Here is a 17,718-nt window from a genome sequence, read left to right as displayed (position 1 = left end):
GGCAAAACCCCTCATTTTCCTCCTCTTTTACAAGAGGGAAAGCTAAAAGAGGTGGTCAGGTGGTTCTCACTTGTCTGGAAGATGAAGGCCCTGAAAACACGCTCTGAAGTTGCTTTTCCTCAATTAAAGCTCCCAAGATCTGAGCAAGTGATGCAGTCTCCTTGGCTGGTCACAATTTGGGTGGAGAGCGATGATTTCTAACTGCCATTGAAATCCACACGTATTTCCAGTATGGAAGCAGCAACATCCACAGGGATATGGACAGCAGATCCCAGCTAGGGTGGGCCAGCAACTTCTCCAAGTCAGTCTCTATAGGGGCTATGAAATCATCAGGCACTTGGAAGAACTGAGGACTGAAAACAACCCCTGAAAAAAAATCTGTGATAATGATTGAGTTATAATTAAGAGGCTCCTTCGTACTAAGTAAATGCAAATAGTTTACACGAAAAATATTTCCCATTAAGATCATTTCTACATAAAATGCTAACAGATTGAGATTATGACTGTAATGATTATTTTTATTGCTGGTTTGCATTTAAATGGCATGAATTTCCCCCTACTGTTCTCTCTTTGGGTTAAATCAATAAAACCTATTAAGAAGGTTCATCTTCCCCTAAGATTCCTCTCTCTCTTCTTTCTGTCTCATCTCCACTGGTGCCCTTTTTATCCACCCACAACCAGAGTCTTTTCAAAGCTGCCTCCATGATATTGGTGCCGAGGATTTGAAAATCCCCTTTGGCAGAGCAGAGTGAATCCGGTCTTTTCTGAGATGGGGGACTACAGAGGAACTCAAGTGTTTTCCCTTCCCTCAGCTTGGGCCATATTGCAAGGAGATGAAGTTGAAGTCATCTCTTAGCCTCTGCCCTCTTGTTTTAACATAGAAGCTATAGCTGTCTGTATTCCTATGCCTCCTCAGCTATGGATGCTCTTGTTGTGCTCCTTCAAACACTGGCTGTGGCTCACCGAGGAGGTGCTGGATTTCTGTTTGGAGAGGAATTATCCTGGTATATACACAGCGAAAACCATTAAGACGCTGACCTTTAAATTGGGCTTCTTCCTGCTCAAGTAGAGAGGAGGTGGGTTGAGTGCCCAAATCTTATTCATTTTAATGACAAATCCCTCACACAGAGGCTTTGAAATGCTCGGCGTTAATGCAATTCGCCTCCCTCAGCTGCAGCTCAGCTTTGCTGTGCAGGGGATGTCTCTGCTTCCCTTTCACAGTGACAGACCCTATAGATTTGCTCCATAACTACTGTGCCCAGCTACCATTGTGTATGGATTCTTGAGCTTAGGGCAGTGCTAGTGCAGGGATCTGCATGCTCCTTAATCAGTATCACTGACCTTTTTTTCCTCCATTACTCTCAGCATCACTTTTTTTTTCCTAGCTTAATTTGCACAGGTCTCATGTTATCCATGTTTTTGCTTTGTCCCTGTTATCCCATTACCCTGGATAATCAAAGTTGGCTGCAATGGAAACAGCAGAAACAATTTGCTTACCCTTCTATTACAAGATATTCCCTCTACTAAGTCTGAGAATACCTGCAGTTCTATGGTAATGCTAATTAACTGTGCATACATATAGAAAGTAAAGCAAATGGCACCAGGATCCTTTGGGATGGTGGGGATTAAAGAAAGATAAGATATTATTCTCCTCTTTCTCTGTGCTTCAGTGTCCCTACCCTCAATGGAAACTGCTTTGCACTTATAGAATAAAATGCAATACGTGGTGGGGGGAGTCACTGACTCTGCAGAGAGATGGAGTTGGAAGGAGCAGAGTTCTCTGCTAGTAAACCCACTATGAAAGTAATGATCCTCCCTGGTGTCTTGCTTCTTGTCTATTCCCAAAGTGGGGTGGGGTCTTTTTCCCAGTGCAGGTCCCCATGCCTCGGAGCCCAGTGCTGCAGAGCAGGGCTGTATGTGGGCCCTGACTCCTCAGGACCGCAGCTATCCCACAGAGCACAACTCCAGCATCATATGGGTGGAAAACCTTCTGTCCAGCCTCAAGGACTTGTTGGAATAGTGGTTGTAAATGTGAATGCCTGTTGCAGTGCAGAGTACCTGCTGTTGGAAGTGGCTGTTGTGTCCATCAGAATGCTCACGTATCCTTCCCACATCTTGGGTGGCTGAGGCAGCAGCAGATTCAGAGCAGGTGAAAGGCCTGGGGAAAATAATGGTAATGAAAAGAAGCAAAATCGTTGGGAGAGAGGAGACTCAGCCATCCCTCTTCATTTTGCACTGCATGGTGCCTTGGGCTCCAGCTCCTCTCTGTCCATACGTGGAGATCCGTGGGGCAGTTTCCCACCATTAGTGTACAACAGCCTCTAAAAGTCTCTCATGAGCCTCGGCTAAACAAAGAGTGACTTACACAGCCAGGCATGCGTGGAGAACTGTGAGAGCTCTCCATGCAGGAGAAATCCCACTCGAGTCCACCCACCAGCTCCTTGCTGAGTTCCCCAGCTCCTCTGCCAGCATCATGGACAAACACCTTCATTGCACCCCAACGGAGCATCTTGGAGACTGGCCCTGGAGCCACAAGCACTGACACAGTGTCCCTGGATATGGAGTCTGTGCCAGTGCCACCCCACTGGGATGAAAGCTCCAGGAGGCTGGTTAGACAGCTCTAGCACTACCCCCACCCCTGAAATTGTGAGGAAGCTGTTATTTATCTGTGCTCTGATAATCACAGTACCTTTGATGCAATACTCATGTTTGGGATTTTACCACATCTCTCATCCTCCAGGTCTGTCAAGGAACTTTACAGAGCCATGACTCAGAGAGAGGCGTCAGTGGAGAGAGTCTGTAGATACAGCCAGCAGCTGTCTTGTGGAGGGTATTAATAATTTATATGCAGGTATATATGCATGACCTCCCTTCCTGAATGGTACCCACTCCTTTAAAAGTTCCCTGTACCATGCCATGGCTCTGGCCGTGTCAGAGGGCTGGGATTGCACAGGCATCACAGACATCTGTCCAAGATATATTGGGATGGGCAATAAAAGGGATGATGGGGGTGGGGGCTCGGTGCTGCATGTCTCTCCTTGTCTGCTTGGAGCAATGTAATAACTCCTTCCTTGTCACTGAAGCCTTCAGTGCTTGTTGCTCACCATCACCCTGTGTGGGGTGTTAAGACTGTAGGCTCCAAAGTGCCTTGCTCTGCTCACAAACCTGATGATATTTAAGATGCTTTGAAGCTGTGCCCATCGTATTCATCATTTAAAGCAACCCAGGTGCAGGTTGTTGGTACAAAGGGCTTTTAAGGTGCTTGGGTGAAAGCCAGAGAGTTTTTCAGGAGTAGCCAGGGCCCAACTGGCTGCTCACCCAGGGGCTGAACAGAGCCATGCTGTGCCTTGCAGGTGCATTATCCCAGCAGAGAGCTCAGTCCTGAGATACCTGAACCTCAGCAGAAGTGGGGAGACTCAGATTTGAGTGCTGGCTGAAGTCAGCCCCTAAATCAAGCCCTTTGTCTCGTTGCCAGTCATCTGAGACATTTTGGTTCTGATCAGGCAGCACAAGCTCTAATTGTAGGAGTGGGCTTAAAAATGAAAATATAACATGAGTTTAATGTGTAGGAAGGAATGCTCGTGACTGGAGATGGGACAGTGTATAACTATGATCAGATGGGAATTTCTTGTTGATTTTACATAGCTGAGTCAAAGGTAAACTTCCTATTAACTTCCCTGAGAGAGTCTATAATGATTTGACCCTTAAAATTAAAGATCTGGAGCTACCAATGCCAGCGCAGCCTCCACCAGTGGAGTTCAAGCAGCACGCTGAAATAGCCAGCAGCTTTCAACAGCAATTGCACTCAGAGCTGTTCTGTCTCCTCAACTCCTGACATCATTTGGGAAAAAAAAAGGCAAAGGTTGAATTCACAAGTTTTGTTTCTCTGCAGTTCAAAGGATATGAGAGCCTGGATTTTAATTGGGACCGAGTTCTCCCAACTGGTAACCAGAACAGTCCTGAGACTGACACCCAGCCAGACAGGAGCGGGGAGGCTGTTTGAAGTACTGGGTGCCTGCCACCCATCTGAAGGTACTCAGAAGTCTCCTTGCCAGATCTGGGGGCAGAGGAGCTTTGCTTCATTTCCGATCATTAATGCATTGGTTTCTTCTCTGGTTTCTTTCCACTGATTTTCTCTGTGCACAGTCCAGGGGGAGCCACGTGTTGAGTGGTTTGTGCTGGAGATCAGCAGAGATAATGAAGCTGTTTTTTACCCTTCCCATTTCCTGACAGTGCAGCTCTGACAGCGTCTGTGCCCAGTGCCAGGGTTGGAGCCTGCAGAAGGCAAATGCTCTGCAAGCCTGGACTGGATGTCCCTACAGAGAGAAGCAGGAGTAACTCAGTCTGTGGGTACCCTCACCTTAACCCCAACACCTTGGCCAAGTGGAATTCATCAGTGGTGACATACAGACCTGCTCCAGTCTGTGGAGTGCAGGAGCTGCTGAGACTGAGGGGGTGTCAGTCAGCCAGCACAGTCCCAACCCCTCTGGCAAAGGACACAGCGTGTCTGTGGCACTGTGCAGTGAAGCACAGACTTATTTCAAGCACAGGTGGGATGGAAGCAGAGTGACCTGCCTCAATAGGCACTGTCATCTTCCACCTCAACAGGGCTTGGGGCTTGAAAATCCCTTATTGTTTGAGATCTAACAACGGTGTCTTTCTCAGCTCCCTTCTCATCTGCCCTGGAGCAGGAAGGCTCTGTGGCTTCTACAGGCTCTCTGAGCAACAGCTCCAGCTAATGATTTCCTCAATGCTTAGAATGGGGTCCCACCTGCTCCTCTCTGCAGGTTCAGCATCACTCACTCCTTTCAGGTTGCCTGCTTTCCTTGACCTCATCTCTCCTTCCTGAGCTGGCTCATGGCTTTGCATCCTGCAGGCTTCCTCGCCCCTCTGTCTTTCCTGCTTATTTGGGATTTGACCTCAGGAAAACACCATTACATATACCCTCTGCTCTGTGCTCATTGTGCTCCATACAGATACCTGCTTTGCCCCAGGCACCATTATCATTCCCACCATCACAATCTCTGTAAGTCCTGTGCAAGACAAAAACCTCAGCAAAGCATTGTCAGCCTGGCCTAAGCCAAGCTGTAGCTGTCAGTCCCAAAAGCCCAGTGGGGTGGGTATAGTTACTGCTAGAAAGCTTTATATTTACCATGGCCTTTCTGACATTACAGTAAATGCATTTCAGAGCCCAAGAAGTGTAAAAATAAACTGCAAGGAAATCAAGACAGCTAATTAGCCAAAGGTTACTGCTGGGCTCTGTGACTGTCAGCCCTTTTGAAGTTCTCCTTTACACAGGCAGATGGGTGTGCAGTGCTGCTGCTCCTTTGAATAAATGTCTTGGTTTCCAGAGTGGCTTCATGGCTGGATATGACTAAACACATGTGAGGCCTGTCACAGCAAGCCTGGGCAGGATGCTCATGTCCTTTAACCCTGCACTTTTCTTGTGCTGAAGAGCATCACATCTTGTGGAGCGGCTGATCGGTGTTGTGCTGCCTCCCAGCCTCTCAGGAGCTGGGGTGAGCTGGGAGGTGAGGAGAGGCCAGGGAGCTGCCTGTCTGCACATGGAGATGCTCCTTTCCCTCTGGTGTCTCTGCCCTCTGCACATGGTCACAGATTGCTGGTTGGCTGACTGGGCTGGGCTGAGGGTTGCACAGGTTATCCCGTGTTTGGATGGTGCCACTGGGGTGGAGCTCCGTGGGGATGAGGAGCCTGGGGAGTGCTGGAGCACATCCCCAGCATGTCATGGTCTCATTCCATCACTGCAGAGTGTCCATCATTCTGCAGTATCCAATGTTTTTTGAGGATGAGCATCTTTGTGGAGCTGGAGGTACACCAGGCATTGCAAGAGGAAGGGGAGTGGGGGTCCAAGCTGAGCTGAGAGCTAAGGGAAGGATACAATTGCCATGCCAGGAGAAGCTAAGCTGGTCATGACAGTGGCCTAGGTGGACTTGGGTACTGGGTCCAGAGGGGTCTTTTGTTCTTATTTGGGCAGGAGTGCCCTGGAGCACTGAAGGACCCCTTGGACTTTGAGCCACGTCCTTTCAGCCCAGCCATGCCTCAGCCCCAGGTTGTGTGAGCTTTCTCTCCCTGTGCACTAAAGTGCTCCACACAGGGATCAGTGAGAGTTTGGGCACAGTGACCTTATAGGAACCAGCAGTACCATCTCTGCTGCCCTCTCCCTTTTCCTTTCAGGTTTTCCTCCTTCCCTTGTTCTGCTTTATTTGGGCTCCATTTCCCCTTGGAAACCCCTTTGCAGCTCCCTCTTCCCTCTCTGCCAGTTTTTCCTCTTTCTTCCTGCTGTTTCATTCCTGCTTGCAGCTTGTGCAGAGTGTCATGTGCTTGGTTAGCATCGCTCCTCCTGGAACGTTAATTTGCTGCTTGTTTCCTTACAGACTTTACACCACAAGTTGGGGCTTTGCATGCATGTGTGTGTGTGATTCAATTAAACAAAACACAATAAAATCAGGAAAAATAGAGAGAGAGACAGACAGTGATTCCCTGCTCTCTGAGCTCAGCCCCAGCGTGGCTTTCTGATGTTGCCACATGGATTTGCTTGTAGCAGCCCTCTGGATCTCATGCTTGTGTTTTCCATCCCTCTGCTGGGACTCTGGGACAGCAGCTGCTTCTGCTCTGCTGTCAGGACCTGGGGCTGCTCCATCAGATGAGGTGAACCTCAAAGAAGCTCGCTGTTCATTTTAAATAAGCCCTGAAATGCTGAGGCATCTCCAAATGCTCGGCCTCCTCCATCACTCCTTTCACTCTCTACAGCTCAGTCCCAGCAGCACTCAACATCCTCCAAGCCTCCCCCTTCCCTCCTTCAAGCCAGCAACTTCCCTACTTTCCAGCAACTTCCCTGCCCTACCCATGACCCTTGTCACCCTCATGGGTAGCAGATTCCCCCTGTGCTAAGATTAAGCTTTCTCCCAAATCACACAACCCCTTGCAGTGCAACCTAAAAAGCAGCAGCTGCTCTGTGGTGGGCTTTCTTTCCTTGCCTGGCTGGTGGGCCTTCCCTTCCAATGCTCTGTGCCTCTCTCTGTCCTACCCTTCCCTCCCTTGCTGGCTTCCTGCATTGTTTTCTTTCCCCTTTCCCCCTCTAATCCATTCATGCTGTGGATGTGTGCTTTCTTAGCATTCTTTGCTCCCAGTCATCTCCCTGGCGGGTTTCTCGCCTCTCCCAGTGCACGCGGGCGTAGGTGTCTCGCTCTCCTGGAGAGCCAGTTCCTGTTCATTCGTCCCCGGCTGGCTGCCTGGCTCTGCAAATTTATTCTGTGAATCCAGCCTCTCTCCCCGGGTGAGCCGCTGGCTGTAAATCTTGACGGCTAAAGTGGGTCAGTGCGAGTGGAAGGAGGTGGTCCCGGGAAGGGCAGAGGGAGAGCAGGCATGAGAGGCCACCGCTGCCAGATTAACAGGGCGGGTGGGAGAGGAGCAAGAGATGTTCTTAAAAAAAGTTAAGGTTTCAAGGGTTTTAAAATGCACATGAAATGTGATTAACGAAATCCTGGCACTCAATACCCTCTCCTTAAGAAAAAACGCTGACAGCAGAAGCGACCTCCCCCCTTTCTGATAACAGCCCCTGCTACACAGAGCCTTCCCTGGAATGGGAAAGGTCCCACTCCTGGGAGGGGCCTTTTGCTGCTGAAAGGGAAATACCCCAAGGAGGGCAGACCCTGATCAATGTGTTAGGGCTTGTGCCCATTGAGCAGGGCAGTTGCCTCTTGCCCAGATACCCACCAGCCACCCTCAGGTGGGGCTCCAGAAATGCTGTAGGGAGGCGCATCCTGTGCTTTGAGCCTCTGCCCTCTGTCCCTTCTGTATAACCTCAGAGCTCCTTCTTTCACATTTGGAGGGCTCCTTCTAGTACCAAGGGGCTATCCTTATTTTTGACCTATCCAATGCTTAATGAAACAGCAGGAAGAGGTGCCACTCCTCATCCTCTGAGTCAAGGCAATTGTGGTGGCCGTGAGATGACACTGTCCCTGACTCCTGTCTCTGGTGTCTGCATGCCCAGCAGAGGCAGGGTGGATATAATAGCATACCCCACCTTAGTTTTGGCTCCTGGCTTTCACAGGCTGAGGTTGTCCTGTCATTTAGTCTGTGTGGACCTTCTTGCAGAGCAGAGTCAAAAGCTGGGGCCGACTTTCCCGGTGTACAAGAAGACAAGGAGCTGCCTTGTGGAGCAGAGAAGCCAGGGCTCATCTACATTCCTCCTAAGCTTGACCAATGCCTCCACATATGGACGTGTGGTTTCCACACTTTTGCCCTCATGGACCACACGCATCCACAGCAAAGGAGTAATTTTTAGCTGACAGCGGTTCTGCAGAATTTCCTGTGCATGCAGCCAATGCACCTGGAGCCATTCCCAGATGTCTCTGCTCATTAATGCCCCCTTAGCAATTTTCTGAGGACCAGCATCCATCTCCAGCATTAAAAACAGTCCCTTCCTCTTTGATTTATGGATATTAATCCATGCCAGCAGGCAAGAGGCATGACATGTCTACATAATATATTCATTATTAAATTGTTTTTGTTCCTTTCCTTTCTCCTCCATCTCCAAGGCTGCACCTTTCTTATTTCTCCGTAACATTTGAACCTTCGTGCTGCCCTCAGAAAGACAACTTCCAACATGGAGCAGTCGGCATCACTTGGTAGGTCAGCCTTACAAGTCTGTGCTTCCTCATCAATGGCTGAACTCAGACTCCAGCAGAGAGAACACCCTCTTAGCCTCATCTCCAAGGGTATGGCTGCTCCAGAGCTCTGCTCAGAATAACTGATACTGTGGCCAGGGCTGTGGGATGTCAGTCCCACATCACTTGTGCTGATCATTGCACAGGACAGGCCAACTGCATGAGCCCGCTGGCAGCTGTGCCTGAAACAGTGCCCAGACAGGGATCCAACAAGTGTGAGTTTCTTGTGGAGCCATCCAGATGCTGGCTCCAGATCAGTAATGGCTAATGCTGTCCAGGCCTCTGATGCAGGGACTGAAACCCAGATAAAAGAGTGTTCCCTCCACCGGCTCCAGTCCTCCACCTGCTCAAGCCACACTCCCGGCTCTGGGTTGGCAGCCACCTTCTCAGCTCACTGATGACTTCTGTGGCACCGTGCTGTTCCCAAAGTGCATGACAGATCAGATTTAGCAGCCAGCACTTGGCTTCTAGTGATCTCACTGTACTATGGCCTGGGAAGAGAGGAAAGAAAGATCTCAGGACCTTGGCATGGGGCTGTTTTAATTTTCCTTTCATATGTCTGTGCTGTATGAGAACTCAGCCTGCTCTGCACCCTCTGGACAGCCTGGATGCCTGGTGGCAATGTTCTTCATCCTGCTGAGGTGCATCCTGCTCCCCCATGACAATTTCTGCAGACCCATCTCCTTGCTCCAGTCACTTGTTCTGGTCAAGGAGTGGAGGGCAGGCAGTTTTGGGGATCCCATCCTTCTACTTCCAGGTCCCTCAGCACATGCATTGCACATCTCTGGACCTTGCTATCAGGAGTGGGACAGCTGTCATCGGAAAGTGAGGTAGTTATCTCAGTTATCCCCCTTGCTAATCCAAATTCAAGAAGTCCCTGCAGCTCCTACACCTGTCCACCCATCTACCCTGGATCATACTTTCACCTCTCAGCAGTACCTTCACAGGGACAAGTGACGGGTGACCTTCACAAGACACTGTGCACTGATGTACTCTGTGCACACCAGGTCCTCTCTGGAAGTTGTGCTTTTCTCTGTTCCTTAATAGTAATGGAAAGAATGGCTGTGCCCCTTCTAACACAGCCTGTCCCATCCTTGCTTTTTATCTCCACCCAGGCATATCCAGGTTTCTTCACCCAGGTTTCTCCAGACCTCCTGTCACTCTGCCATAAAACAGCAGTTAGAGGAAAAGAAGGCAACTAAAAACTGATGGTATCTCTCTTTGCAGCCTGGCTTAGCTGAGCCTGCCCCAAATTTCCTCCCTCTCTCCTGCCCACAGCCAAAGAGATTGTCCCCCCTTGGTACTGCCCACACATCCCTGCAGCGCCTCCGTCTCCCACTGCTCCCAGGAACAGCAGTGAGGGGAAGCAGCAGGACATTAGCAACTTCAGGAACTCAAGAGCAGCTTGAAAAATACTCGTGTTCTTTTGGTAAATATGAATTTGTCCCAGTGGTAATAAGGCTGTTTTTGTTCAGCAGGCTCTTAGCAGTGATTATTGTTGTTTTTCAATTTAAAAACCAGACGGTCTATTTATAATGTATAGTATGTGGACTGAGATTTTTTTTCTTCTCTTTAACCCAGCCTTTAAAACGTGCTCTCATTTCCACTACTGCAATGCAAGGGAGCAGGTCACCTGCAGACCCCATGAATTGAGTGAGAAGTAAAACATAGTTAATGAAGCAAGGCTGCAGTGATGCTTTGGGGAACCGGTGAAAGATGCCATGTGGGAAAGGTCTGGGGATGTAGCTGGGAAGTGCTTTTGAGGGTGTTGGAGGGGCTCTGGACAGGTGCAGAGTACTTGGACTATCTATGGCCACACTGCTGTCCATCTTTTCCTCTCTTGTTCAAAGCAGAGGTTGATCAGAGCTATCAGCACCATCCACAGCACTGTCAGTGCAGAGACCAGGAGAAAAGCCAGACTCCTTGGCACAGGCTCCAAGTTGGCAAAGACCCCTGAGAAGTAGCTGATGTTGAGAAGGATGATGGTCCCAGGAGTGCATCAAGGGATCCAGCAGAACACTGACGTGGGTTCTGGCCTGGGCTGACAAGCCCTTGCATGCACTGTATGAACATCTCTACATGTTTTGGGCATTGGCCCGGTGTTGGGCTGGCATGGCCCCTTCCAGCCCAACAGCATGCCAGCCCTATGTGCTAGCCAGCTGCAGGGCTTGCTTTGAATTGCCAGTGCCAGACATTAGGAGGCAATGGACACTGAGCACAGAAATGTTGTAAGACAGCTTGTTGTAGCAGCCTTGAAGGTGGAGTTTTGGGTGCTGTTGAATGCTCCCATACAGGATCTGGACTGCTTTGGCACCTGGGTGCAGTGCTCTTCGTGCACAGTCCAGCATCACCACCAGGACTGAACAGGAGAGAAAATTCACGCTTGCATATGAATGAGTCCATGTTGGCCAACCTGCAGCTCACCTGTTGACCTAAGAAGCTTCTTGTGGCAGACTTTGCTGTAGACAGGTTCTCTGAAGGCCAGGCTACCTTGAGTTTGCAGCCAAGCTGGAGGCCAGGACTCTGCTGCCTCTGCCATGCTGAGAGTGCTGTTTATTCCCCTTCTTACTGCAGCTTATCTGACAGTGTTCCTGTCTCCATTTCCCCACACAGCCCCTTCTACTGCCACCGTTTAGTTATTTTCTTAATTAAATATAGATTATGGCTCTGGGAATAAGGGATTATTACTTATTCATAAGCTACTTAGATTTTAAAGTGTGTGCAGAGTAGGGCCTATCACACGTCTGTCTCTGCATCATTACCGTGGCAAGGGCCAAGGTGAGCTCCTAAGCCTGTCAAGGCTTTACCCAAACCTCTCTCCTCTTTTCTCCTCATGACCTCCACACTTGAAGGAGTTCTCCCATCTCTTCCTTGCCGTCCCTTTTCCAGTTGAGGCTTGCCAGCCTTTCCCCAAGGAAAGCATTTTCACTGCCCCCTCCCAAGCTATTCCAGCCCCTCCATCACACCTCTGCTTTTCCTCCTTGTCAGGTTTGTTTGCAGCTCTCTCCCGATGCTTTCCCCAGCCCTTCTGCTGTGCCAGCAGCTGAAGCTCAGCTGTTTCACCTGCCCCCCTGCCCCTCCACAGATAAAAAGGGGACTTATCAGGAAGCAGCTCTGCAGGAGGTGCTTTTGCACCCCTCCTAAGGGGCAGGAGGAGGAGGCAGGGGGAGGTGCTGTTGGCAATCTTGTGGAAGAAGCAGAGGGAGGTGAGTGTGGTAGGAAGGTGGATGCTGTTGCAGATCCATAATGTTTGTCCAAAGCCTTGTGCTTTTTCACAGTGTGCCCAAGCAGAAGGGTTGGGAGTTGTTCCTTCCACCCTAGAACAAGCAGCAGCTTCCCAAGATTCTTTTTCTGCCTTAAACAGTGGAGCAGTCCAACCTCTGGGTAATAATAACAACAATAACAGTAAAACCATCTCACCTGGTTTGTGCACACCAGGGTGGATTTCTGTCCATCTTACTCCAGTTTCTGCTGTCCCCAAATAGCGCCATTAATGCCTGATGCTGCAGGGCTTCTTCTGGTCTGCTGGCAAGCCCCCAGGTGGGAACAGCTCATCACATGGTGACCTGAAAGGAAAGAGGGGACCATTAAATCCCAGTCCTCATCTCCCTTCCATCCCCCTGCTCCAGGGCTGTCCCCAGGGCTGCAGCAGGGTCCCAGCATCTCTCAGCAAGTATCCCTACTCTCACCCTCGGGGAGCCATTAGCATTCCATCTTCCTTGCTCCATCTCCTTCTATGGCTTCTGCTCCTTGCCTGGCTGAGGTGGCAGCATGAGGCTGTTTCTGTGTGAGCCAGCCTGTCACTTCCACCCTCCACTGTCCCCATGACTCCCATGTAGTTTTTTCCGACTATTTTAAGGACTAATGCAAAGCCCTGGCTTGATAGCCCTGAGGTCTTAAGACCTTTTGTCAACAGAGCAGATATAAGACAAGCTGCTGCAAGATTCCTCGGAGCAAAATGATCTTGATAAATTGGAGAAATGGCCTGAAATCAATACACTGAAATTCAATAAAGTCAAGTGCAAAGTGTTGCACTTAGGGAGGCGATATCAAAATCGCAGATATAAGATGGGGAAGGACTGGTAAGCCAGCACGAGAGTGGCCAAGGCTTGAGTGGTGGAGTAGCTCTCAAACTGAGCAGCAAACCTGGTGCTTTAGGAAGGGAGAGCAAAGGCACAACTTGCCCACAGATGTATTAATAGTTTCAGATGGAAGACAGCAAAGTAATTTATTTGGCTCTATGTAGTGCTAGTGAGGCATCAGCTGGAGACATATATCTCCAGGTTTTGGCTTCAAAACTCTGAGAGAGATTCAGATAAATGGAGTGAGTTCACAGAGTTTGGAAAACATGCCCCAGGAAGATGGACTGAGGGAGCTGGTTTGTGCTCCAGGACAGAGACAACTGAAGGTGGGAGGATGTATAACATTCATCAGTGTGGAAAAAAAGCAGTTATAAAAATGATAGTGATCAATTTGTCAAGGGTTGGACAAGCTGTAATAGGCTTAAACTGCAGCCAAGAGGTCTTGGGTTAGATGCTCAGGAAAAGCTTCCTAAGGACAAGGTTGGCTGAAAGCCTGTGCAGGCTGTAAAGGGGGTGTGTGGGAGCCCTGTCCTTGGGAGAGCTTCGACAACCAACTGAAGAAGCATCTGCATGGAGGTCACCTCCATAACAGGGATGAAGTTTCACCCCAAGCAAGATTAGCCCTGTCCTTGGGATTACCAGGTGGAGACAAACAATTTGCTTTCTGTCTCATGCTCTCTTACCAGCCATACCAGGGCACCTAGGTATATTTAAACACACATTAAATTTATCCACTTCTCTGTTTGGCTTACACCACAAAGTGGAAAAGCAAATAAAAGAAACCAGAGAATGAAATGGTTAAGCCACATATCTCTAAGGATGCTTTGCTGGTCTGGACCAGCCACATATCCCCATGGCCTCAGCCCCATTGACTTGATTTTTGGTAATTTGGTGGCTAGCTGCAACTCTCCTCCAGATCAATCCCTCTCAATTGCCTTTTTTGATCGTAATTAATGTTTGCTGTGTAATTACATTGATTTTTAATGTACTCTGAGGGACGAGGGGAATTCATAGCCTGAACGTGTGAGTGAGGGAGGGGGCGGGACGTTGATGGTCGCTGTGCAGACGGGGAGAGTGGTGGGGGCTGCACCGAGGATGTGCAAGGAGGGGATCTGCTCAAATACCCCGTGTTACACAGGGGTGTTACCGAGCTGCAGTGACAAAGGGCAGGACACGGAAATGTTTGCACTGCTGCTTCTTTATTCCCCATCCAAACCTCTCAGCTGGCCCCTGCTTGCTACCTGCCAGCCCTGGTTGTCTGCGGCCCCAGCAGCCCTGTTTCCATTACCAAGCTCAGCAGGGAACAGGGTTTTATTTATTTACCAAGTCACAGTGGGAAGAGGGATTTCAGGGCAGCCTGAGCTGCCCAGAGCTGTGAGTAGTGGATAAAACCTCCTCCAGCTTTGTACAGGGAGGCTCCTGCAAGGAAGAAACCTCAGCCTGGGCACAGCCGAAACTGTGTCCTCACTGCTCCTTGCCCACTCATGCTACCAGCAGCCTTGTCATGAGCTTGTAGAAATGTAAGAGGCACCTGTAAGCCTCCCAGGCTGCTCTGTGCTTTCTGAACAGCCAAACTGTTACAGCCAGCACCTGCACAGCAAGCCCTGGGAGATGCTGCAAGGAGGCAGCTTTCCGTAGGAGCTGCCTCAGCACGCAGGGCTGTCAAAGCCATGAGGATTTGAGTGGCAAACGAGCCACTGAGCAATGAGCTTAAGGACCTCCTTACTCATGGTAAAAACTACCTGAGGGGTGCTGGCCTCCAGACCTTAAGATTAAGGAGAAGGATTCTGGGCTTTCAGCCATCTGGGGGTGTCTGCTGCCTTCTGGGTTTTGGTTTTTTTTGCTGTGTCCACAGCTGGCAATGCCAGGGCTGTGGCAGCTCCCTGTGCCTCATGCCACAGCACTAGTGGTGACATCTCCCAGCCCGCATCTGGGATGCTGCAAATGTGCAAATGTTTGTCAGAGCAGGGATGGGCAGGGCAGGTCCCCACAGCAGCTGTGTAAATGGCAGAAGGGCAGTTTGCATTCTTGCTGCCAACAGCCCCCTTGGGCTCAGCAAATACCAGAGCAGTAAGTCACTGTGGTGGCACGTGCTGCTGTAAAGAGCTGCTGTACGAAGAGGACGAGCCTTGCCTGTGCCTCCCTCATGGAGCAGGCAGCTCCTGGGCTAGAGCTGGAGGCAGCCGCAGAGTGGGTGCCCAGCAAGGACTGGGGTGCAAACACTGCCCACAATGCTGATGGAAAGGCCAAATCCCCTTTGACACCTCCTCTTGCCATAACATCAGAGTTGAGTTGGCAGCCCAGCTCTCCCTGTGAGTGCCAGCAGCATTTCTTCAGGTGAACCATTACAAACTCATCACCTGCTCATCTCTAAGCTTTCCCCTTGTTTGAAGGGATGTCTCTCATATTTTTTTCATGACATCTTGTTTTCCATTGCCTGTTAATTACGTGCCCTCCAAGCATCATTCTTGCCTGAGCTGCTCAGAGGAGGCCACATGGCACCGGCTCAGCATTGCCCAGATGAGAACGCTGTGACAATCGCTGCTGAAAAGCAGCCTTGTAGCGCACAGGTGTTGTTAAACAGCCACAGATGTTATACATTTTTTTCAATTAAAAACCCATAAATTAAAAAAAAAAAAAACAAAATGAGGCAAGGGCTTTGCTCAGCAGAGTCAAAGGAGCAAGCTGTCAGCGGCATTGTGCTGGGCGCAGTCACCTCTCCGGGCGAAGGACACTCAGCTGGTCACACAATGCAGCAGCCAAACATCTGTGGGGACCTTGTGTTGCAGCAGAGGTGAGAGGAACGTTTGATTTCTGTGTTGGCAAGGGGCCGTCAGCCCTGCTGCTCCCCCCTTGTCCTGGCTGGCATTGTGGAGAGGTAGGACCAGTCCTGGAGCTGCAGCTGTTGATGGCCACCTCGTTGGGTGGATGTTGCAGGAATTGGGAGTTAGCCCTTTAAGTAGGCTGCGAGCCCATTGATACAACAAAAGTTTTGTCTTTGGGGTTTGACAGCCGTGGTGCATGGAGGTGGCTCTCCCTTTTGTGTTGCGTGCGTGCCCTAAATGCAATTATTTGGCTTCTACCATGTCTGATATTATTATTGTTCTTGCTATCTTTGGTACTTTTATGGCCCCATCACCATAGTAACTGAGCATCTCAAAACCCTGTGAGGAGGGAATAATATTATTCCCGTTGTAGAGTTGAGGGACGAGCACAAGAGCAAGGCATAGAGCTGGGGACATGGGAGGACTTGGGTCCATCCATGGCCAGGGACTTGGGTATTATACTCCTGCTACTTCAAATTTTAAGCAGTCACACTAACTTTTCCTAGTCAGCCCCTGGCCACATTTCCATCCCACTTCTCTTCCTCCTTCCGTGAGTTAGTCCAATAACAGCCTCCACCCGGAGCTGCTCCCTCCTGGGCTGTCTTTTGCTCCTCCCTGCCTGTAGACCACCAGCTGCTGGGCACTGCTCAAGGCAGGGGAAGTGTTGGTTTGCTCTGCTGAAGACCTTTCCTTTGCACAGATTATTTGAATGCATCTCAGGCCAGCCCCTGCTCCTATGCATCTTTAATATTGAATGAAAAACAGAGTAACGTCAGAGCCAGACATGTCAGATTTTCTTCATCCCTGACCTCTTCCAGAATAATTTCCACCCTGGAGGTTTAGCTGTTTTTCCTGAGAGACAGCTGATAGAAAGTCGAAAAGAGGGATTTGAAACCACATCCTCTGCAGCACAAACTAAGGACTCAACAGGTAAGGATAAACCAGTGTGGTGGCCAAAAGACTGACCTGGATTTCCACCTACCTGCCTCTGGCCAGGCTGTTCTCCCCTTCCCTGGGCACCTTCACCCAGTGGGATGAGGCTGCTCCCTCTCTGGCTTCCTGCACCGCCAGCTCCATGCTTGTGGTGTTGCCATCACATTCCCCAACACGTCAGCTCCTTACTGCCTTCCCTGCCTCAGGTTGTTCTGGAATAAAGCAATCTTCAATTATTTCTCTCCCTATTTCCCCCCTTTTGTGCAATATATCATTTTTTAATTAAAAAAATGCCTTGTGGAAGTGTAACGGGCTATTAAATGTTTTGGTCCATAATTAACATCAAACCCTTGACTTAAAATCTTTATGGATTGAGTGAGCTCCATTAGCTGTCACAGAAATAATGCTGCACAACTCCTGGAAGCCCATGGGCTTCAAATCACCCTTATTCTCCTGCAAAGGAGAAAAAAAAAGTCCTCAGCAGGGACTCACTGCTCCTCTCCCTGCATTGTGAGCCACTCTGGGGCGAGCAAACCTCCCCTGCACCCAGCAATTCCCCCCTGGAAGAATATCAGAGTCCTGTGACAGCGGGAGTCCCATCCCTTTGCACAGGGGAAGGCAGGATGCGATCCTGGAGGGAAGTTATCTCCCTGCACAAATAGCTCCCTGGTAAATACAGCAGCAGTGATGCTGGTGGCAGGCAAAGATAACACGGCACTAACTCTCCCGGGGATCGGCGCGGTGGAGGGGAACCCATCGCGGTGACAGGCACGGCTGATGGGGTGCTCTTGCCAGCAGACAGGAGCGGGCATGAGTTTACTGGGGACTTGCAGCACGTTTCTCACCCTCCTTCCCAGCTCCCAGGGGAAGGATGGCAGCTGGCAGGCTGCCTTGTGGTTTTGCGCTCGTGTTGCGGGTTGGAGGCAAACCCTGTCAGAGGAGACAGCAGGGTCCTGTGTGTTGTCCCTGCAGCACGTGCTAAGCAGGCACCACATTTCAGCTTGTGCTGGAGGTGTCTCCAAATCACTGCCTAGTGCAAGCTGCCCCCCCACCTCCAGGCCAGGTGTAGGGTGCTCAACTTCAACATTATCACCATTATCGATGCATGCCCCAGGCACACATTTGCTGCCTTCTTGAGAGGACTCGGGGATTGAGGAATTTTTAATCCCCTGATGTTTCTCAGCATTT

General features: G+C 50.0%; 1 protein-coding gene and 1 long non-coding RNA gene across 4 annotated transcripts in view; one reads left to right on the top strand and one right to left on the bottom strand.

Annotated features, from left to right (window-relative positions):
* The window catches only part of ELFN1 (extracellular leucine rich repeat and fibronectin type III domain containing 1), a 105,371-nt gene that overhangs the window by 64,406 nt on the left and 23,247 nt on the right, over positions 1-17,718 (top strand). The window contains exon 4 of one of the 3 annotated variants that reach the window (XR_003534282.1): positions 11,048-11,058. The exons of the other annotated variants lie outside the window; for them this stretch is intronic. The gene's annotated coding sequence lies outside the window, so the exon portion shown is untranslated. Of the gene's footprint in view, positions 1-11,047; positions 11,059-17,718 lie in introns of those variants that run through there. 3 annotated transcript variants of the gene reach the window in all.
* Positions 108-16,719, bottom strand: LOC113967774. The gene is made up of 4 exons (XR_003534283.1): positions 16,580-16,719; positions 12,111-12,256; positions 2,059-2,158; positions 108-366 (listed from the first exon to the last, which is right to left on the bottom strand). It is a non-coding gene; the product is annotated as an uncharacterized LOC113967774 (long non-coding RNA).

This window comes from Neopelma chrysocephalum, unplaced genomic scaffold (genome assembly GCF_003984885.1).
Source record: "Neopelma chrysocephalum unplaced genomic scaffold, ASM398488v2 Primary Assembly neopelma1_65, whole genome shotgun sequence".
Lineage (NCBI taxonomy): Eukaryota > Metazoa > Chordata > Aves > Passeriformes > Pipridae > Neopelma > Neopelma chrysocephalum.
Note: the sequence above shows the minus strand (reverse complement) of the source record. Positions and strands in the feature narration are given on the sequence as shown.